The sequence below is a fragment of the Felis catus genome, chromosome A3 (genome assembly GCF_018350175.1).
Source record: "Felis catus isolate Fca126 chromosome A3, F.catus_Fca126_mat1.0, whole genome shotgun sequence".
NCBI lineage: Eukaryota > Metazoa > Chordata > Mammalia > Carnivora > Felidae > Felis > Felis catus.
The window spans coordinates 16,168,464-16,174,898 of NC_058370.1; the positions used below are offsets into that span (position 1 = coordinate 16,168,464).

At 46.5% G+C, this 6,435-nt stretch overlaps 1 protein-coding gene across 2 annotated transcripts in view; it reads right to left on the reverse strand.

Annotated features, from left to right (window-relative positions):
* Positions 1–6,260, reverse strand: part of PKIG (cAMP-dependent protein kinase inhibitor gamma) — a 98,875-nt gene extending 92,615 nt beyond the window's left edge. Inside the window, exons 1-3 of one of the 2 annotated variants that reach the window (XM_006929735.5) lie at positions 6,166–6,260; positions 5,667–5,700; positions 4,637–4,814 (exon numbers count right to left, since the gene is read on the reverse strand). The gene's annotated coding sequence lies outside the window, so the exon portion shown is untranslated. Of the gene's footprint in view, positions 1–1,084; positions 1,169–4,636; positions 4,815–5,666; positions 5,701–6,165 lie in introns of those variants that run through there. The other variant, XM_045053576.1, reaches the window with a different exon arrangement.
* Between the last annotated feature and the right edge of the window lie 175 nt (positions 6,261–6,435).

Genomic DNA, 6,435 nt, shown 5'->3' on the forward strand with positions numbered 1-6,435 from the left:
TCTTTCTGAAACCATACCTCTGATCAAACACACGCAACATACAACACACACTTACTGCATGCTTAAAATCCTTTGATGGCTCCCCAATGCCCCCAAGCTAAAATCCAAATTCTTCAGAAGTTACAAAGGAGATACAAGGAAAGTCTGAGGCAGCACCTGCTTTTCTCTCAAACATCATCTAGCCAGACCACTTCCACTTCTTGGAATCTGTCTCTAGCCAGCCTATGAAATCCTTGCAGATGCCCAAAAAGGCTGCACTCTAGCTCTGGGGCTTTGCACATGCAGCTCTCTCTGCCTAGAACATTGTGCACTTCACAATGCTCATCTGGCCAATACAAAGGCAGCCTTCATGTCTCATTTTGGAAGTCATCTTCTTTGACCACCTTCCCTAGCCTCATTTCCTGAAATCTAAGTTAACTGCCTTCTCTAGGCATTCACGGTCCCCTGTATGTCCAAAACCATAGCTTGAATCACAATGCATTCCTGTTTATACGGTAAAACCGTGGAGTTCCCTGAGGACAAGACGTCTCATTCACTCCACCCGTGGCGTGGCGATCAGCCCAGGCCCCGGCACACAATACATGCTCAGTGATGGACTTCCTTGTAGTAGTAGCACTGATAAAAGCTCCAAGATATTGAGAACTTACCTGCAAGGGTTTTAAATATAAATTTAGTTTGCCTTATAAGACAGCTATTATTATGCCCATTTTGCAGATGGGAAAACTGATGTACAATGAAGTCAATCCTCTCTGGCCCCAGGAGAGTCGCACCGACACACATTTTCCGCAGTTTTGAGTTATTCCCCAACACCCAAATAAGAGGGGTTTTCTTTTTCTCAGAAACTTGCAGGTCAGGAGGAGCAATGGGCCCAAAATACAGTAAACAGCCAAAAGCGCACTCCAAGCCAGCGCCAAGTGGGGTTGCAGGGCAGGAGGGGGTGCCGCCCCGGCGCGGCGCAGGGGATTAAGGTCTGGCCCCAGCCTCCTTCCCGGGGGTCCCCCGCGCTACCGCCCCAGGTCTGCTGCGACGAGTCGACGCCGAAGCGGCGTGTTTGGGCCGCGACTGCCCGCCCGGCCCTGCTCACCTGCAGTCCCGCCGCCTCGCTGAGCCGGGGCCGCCGCCGGCCCGCTGCGCCTCCGCCGGGCTGCTTGGCGCCCGCAGCGCGCAGCGGAGCGCGTTGCCTTGGCGACCGGAGCTGCCGAACTCCCGCGGCGGGCGCTACGGCGGCTCGGAAGGGACCGGGACGGTTCGCGTCCCCTTCCGCGGCCCCAGAGCCGCCAGAGGAGGGAAAGGGAGTGGGAGTTGGGGTCCTGAGCCGTGAGGGACCAGGGTGGGGTTTGGCAGCCTGAAACTAGGCCCCAGGAGAAAGGGAAAGGAAAGAAATGCTGAGGGAAAGGGAAACAGTGAGGCGGGGGAGGGGTGGGCACTTGTACCTCGGATCCCGCCGTTGCCTCGGTTTATCTCTCTGTAACCAGATACGGGGACAGTTGGAGGAGAGAACGGGGCCATAGGCGGAAGCTTGCTAGACTGGGAATATTTAAAGACGAGAAAACTGATGTGGGAGGAGTGGCAGATGCGTTTCCCTTTAATCTCAGAAGGGGTGGTGTGGCAAAGAATGAATAAACTTGTTTCTTTGGGCTCAAGGTGAGAATTAGATCATCAGATTGCATTTTAATATCGCAAATTTAGCTTCTGATCAGCAATTATATTTCTTGAAATAACCCTGCAAATATACTGAAACATGGGCACAACGGATATTCATTGCTCCACTGTTTGTAAAAGCAAACTGGTTGAGACCAGTCTAAATGTCCATCAGTAGATGCACCCATAAAATGAATTTCTACAGCAAGAATTAAGAGAGACCGAAATAAAGACGTAAATAAAGTCTAGATAAAGACCTGTCTTCAAGCTCTGCTTACACCAATGGTCTCCAAACTAGTCCTGTCTTTGTATCTACTATTACTTCCAACTTACCAACCTTGCCCCAGTCTATTCTCCACACTGAAGCCAAAATGTCCTTTTTAAAATGTAAACATGATCATGTCCTTCCCCTGTTCAAAACCTTTCAACAACCTTCCCATCATATTTGGAATAAAATCTGGAATTGTTCACCATGTTCAGCTTCATCTCTCACCATTTCCCCTCTTGTTCATGCTCCAGCCACATTGGCCTTGTTTTTAAGTAAATCATGTTTTTAAACACACACACACACACACACACACACAAACACACACAGGCCCAAAAGGGTATCGCTTAGACAGAATTCCCAAACGTGTGCTCAATATGTAGTCTAATTGCAGTTTCAACCTCCCCCAGGCATGTAGTCTTAGCCAGTCAGCCAGGAATTTTTTAATCCTCACCAAAGAGTCTGCCACCTGGTCCCTCTCCACACCCCAAAGAAGGATGAGGTAATCTGCATAAGACAACTTGCTTTTCCCCTAGAAAGTGGCCTTGTCTACAACAATCCTTTTCTTCTAATAACTTTTGCCCCCACTCTCCTTCTGTAAAAGCTTCCATTTTGTAGAACTTCAAGGAGTGCCTCTCTACTTGCTAGAGGAGTAACACTCAATTGATGAATCGCTTAAAAAAACCAACTACATCTTCAAATTTACTGGGTTGAATTTTGTTACTTAACACATGCTTCTGTTTCACGGCCTTTCCTCTTGCTATTCCATGTCGGGACCACTCTTCCTCTGCGGTTTGCTTCCTCATTTCTTTAGTATCTCTGTTCAAATGTCAGGTCTTCAAAAACACCTGCCCTGACTATTTAAAATAGCAGACCCCCACCAACTCTTGTGTTCTCCTTGCCTGTTTTATTATTTTTCTTCCCAGCTCTTGTCAGTATCTGACATTTTCTATTTGTTTATTTAAAAAATACATATATATTTTTACATTTATTTATTTTTGAGAGAGAGTGAGACAGAGCACAGGCAGGGGAGGAGCAGAGAGTGAGGGAGACACTGAATCCAAAGCAGGTTCCAGGCTCTGAGCCGTCAGCACAGAGCCCCATGCGGGGCTCGAACCCACGAACCCTGAGGTCATGACCTGAGCCGATGTCAGACACTTAACCAACTGAGCCACACAGGCACCCCTATATTTATTACTTGTCTCTTTTTACTACAGCATAAGCTCTTTAAAAGGCAGGCATTTTGTTTTGTTCCCTGCTGTTTTCTCATCACTGGGAACTGCCTGGCACATAGTAAAAGCATGGTAAATATTTACTGAATAAATGAATAAGTTAAGTGAAAAAAGCAATATGCACCACTATGTGGTTGGAATGCTACCATGTGTAAAAAGGGAATGATAGATAATACATATAATCATGGCATATGCATCTATAAACTCTGGAAAGAGATCTGGGAGGTGAGGGGGTAAGGTGATACATTTTCACTGTACTTTTACGCAGTATTTTTAAAAACCAAGTACCCATAGTATCTTTTCGAACAATATATAAGAATGTGTGGGACTAGAATATGCCACCCCAGAACATGCCACTTTGAAATAAGAATTATTTCAAGCTGAAAACAACTGAGAAGTAGACACAGAAAAGCTCTCTGCCCTCATCCTTATGAATTTCCCTTTGTGAAGATGTTACCCCCACCCTCCCCATCAGGAAGAGCAGAAGTTAAACAGGAGATAACTCTGGACTTTTATCAAGAGAGGGATCTACATAATAAACCTTACTAAAACAATCCTTCCACTAATTTCTCCCGCTTTACCTTCCTAATAGCCTAAACTGCTTTTCATTGTCTTAGAACTTCTCTACAAATTTAAAATGTATCATCCTTTGTCAGAATGGTATACAAACCTCCAGGCCTCCCCTGCCCAATCAGTGAATCCAGAGGGTAGAGGAAAAACTTCCTCCCTTACAAGGGAAGAAACAACCTAGTTTTGACAATCAACATGTAAAGACAGGAGGGGCTGCCTTAGGGCAGCAGTGAGCTCCCCAACCTAGAGGAAATGCGAGGGGTTCCTGCATGACGTGGGAAATTGGAGCAGATGATCGGCTTCCCCCATGTTTGCCACCTAGATGAGGTACACTTAATCACTAGGGTCAGAAACACTGAGAGACTGGCAAGATCCCACAGTTGGGTAGATGAGAAAATGAAAAGTCTTCAGCTGCCAGGTAGACCCGGTGTTCCTCGCTGAATGTACACAGCAGCGCTCACAGAATGTAAACAAATAGCAGACAAGGCCGCTGTGGAATCACAAATATGACAATATTCTCCTCTTCTACCACGAGTGGGTCCTGCTTCCTTCTCAATCATAACTCTGGCTCTGCTCTAATCCTCCCACCTTCTGGGTAAACCAATGAGATACCTAACCATTCAATGGCCCCTGCTTCTCAACTGTATCCAATTCAAAACTGTTCCCCACTTGCTTAAACCCTCCTTACAGATACGCAGCACAAACCCAAATCCTACAATAAGCTCTTCCCAATTCCCTCTTAGAGAGATACCTCATGTTTTCTCTGATGTGAATTCTCCTTTGCTGTACACGCTAAATAAATCTGGTATTTTTTTGAGTATAGGTATGTCCCTGAGGGGATTTGACCACGGACTTCATTACAGTCTTCGCTTTCTTTAGGCCAGTCCAGCAGTACCCGAACAGGAAGAAGTAAGGATTTAAGGGTTACCTGAAAGGTTCAGTGACCATGAGGCAACTCCACTTGGGCAGGTATTGAGTGGTAAGGGTGGGGGTCGGGTGAAGAGCTCAGGTAGGAATTAGGAAAGCTTAAGTAATTCTCCTTCTTCTGCCATCAACTTTTTCTGTGGCCTTGGGTAAACCATTTCACTTTGAGCCTTTTTCCATTTCTGTAAAAAAACAGATTCAGATATTTCTAAGGCTTCTTCCAATCTAAATATTTTAGGATGCCAAACTCTACAGGTTCTTATATTCCCAGGTAAATGTTCCCCTATTTAGTCATTTGTGTGACACTCTCCTCTCATCGTTGTTGCCATATCTGCATACCACCTGCACTGTTATATATATAAGTGAAACAGTTCCCAATTTTTTTTTTCTTAAAATAGACTCCCAGTTTTAACTTAAATTTACCCAGCAAAATTTACATCACTTCTTAAATGGACAACCAGCGTTGCTGAAGCGGCCTCGGCCAGTGTGGTAATCTAAACTTCAGCAAACACCCTCAGTCCCACTGATTGGCTGACTCACCTTTTTTGGTATAGAGATCATGCACTCTTTCTAGAAAGGACAGCACTTCTGCAAGTCACGAAACAGAAATCAGACCCCCTTGCAGCAATCCCCAGGCACTAAGGAACCAGACCCCCTTGCACAATCTCCCAGAGCAGTGATAACGTCTCTAGCTGGCACAGCAAGTCTGCACATAATCGAGAAATGTTGGGATCACTGCATTCCCTGTACCGATGACCTGCCCTGAATCCCTTGAAAAATCCCTGGGCCAGGCAGAAACCTCGGCGGAGTCGGCATTTGGAGAAGAGTCTGCCTTCTCCTCAGGTGGCCAGCCTCCTGAATAAAATTCATATTCCTTTCCAAGCAAAACTCACCTCTTGAGTATTGGCCTTTGGAGCCACGGGCAGCCGAACTTGGGGTTCGGGAACACGGCTTGCTACAAATGAACAGATTTCTGCAAGCACACACACTGATCCTAAAACAAAACAACGTTTCTTACCTGGAGATGGGCTTACCTTTTGGAGAGACCTGGAAAACGAAGCCTTCGCTCTGTCAAAAATGGAGGCAAGCGAATGTTAGAAACCTGTTAGGTACTAGCGGCGAACGAACTTTCCTCTTTGGTTTGAAACCGGACTTGCTCACTCTGCCTTTTTCAGCGTTACCTAATGTGTTCATGCACCCAAGACCCTCCCATTTACCCCAAGTGGTATATAGATTCCGCATTTTAAGAAACAACGCTCATCTTTCCCCGATTAGCTTGGACTCATCTTTCGGTTCTCAGATTAAATACAAATTCCTCAGAACACCCTTCCAGTGTGTGTAATTTTAACGGATTAAAACACACCCCCAACCACATGATTCTCCCCTCACATAGTAAGCGTTAATAAATAAGCTTTTATTGAAAGGACATTCCCTCGTACTACTTCTTCAGAGTACTCATCACCGTGTGTCACGGTGCATTTATGTTCGGTGTCAGCTCTTAAGTAGGCCATAAATTCCTGTGTGTTTTTGTACCTCAGATCTCGACACATAACGGGCTCCCAGTGAATACAAGTCAGGTGAAGGAATAAAGCCTTCACACCTCCTGCCGCTCTGGGCCGCTTTCTCCCCATCTCCCACCTCAGCGCCAGGCGGCGTTAACCCCGCCTTCTCCCTTAGCTCCAGGCCGGTTTAGCCCCGCCTCCTCCCTCACCGCCGGCCGGGTTAGCCCCGCCTCCTCCCTCCCCTCTGGCTTGGTTTAGCCCCGCCTCCCGTATACGGCCAGGTCGATTTAGCTCCGCCTTC